This window comes from Bison bison, unplaced genomic scaffold (genome assembly GCF_000754665.1).
Source record: "Bison bison bison isolate TAMUID 2011002044 unplaced genomic scaffold, Bison_UMD1.0 scf7180017864183, whole genome shotgun sequence".
In the NCBI taxonomy this organism is placed as follows: Eukaryota; Metazoa; Chordata; class Mammalia; order Artiodactyla; family Bovidae; genus Bison; species Bison bison.
The window spans coordinates 2,278,213-2,278,428 of record NW_011494755.1 but is presented as its reverse complement, the minus strand read 5'-3'; positions in this window follow the sequence as shown (position 1 = coordinate 2,278,428).

Here is a 216-nt window from a genome sequence, read left to right as displayed (position 1 = left end):
AGAGGAGAGTGAAAAAGTTGGCTTAAAACTCAACATCCAGAAAACTAAGATCATGGCATCTGGTCCCATAATTTCATGGCAAATAGATGGGGAAACAGTGGCAGACTTTATTTTTGGGCGTTCCAAAATCACTGCAGATGGTGACTGCAGCCATAAAATTAAAAGACACTTACTCCTTGAAAAAAAGTTATGACCAACCTAGACAGCATATTAAAA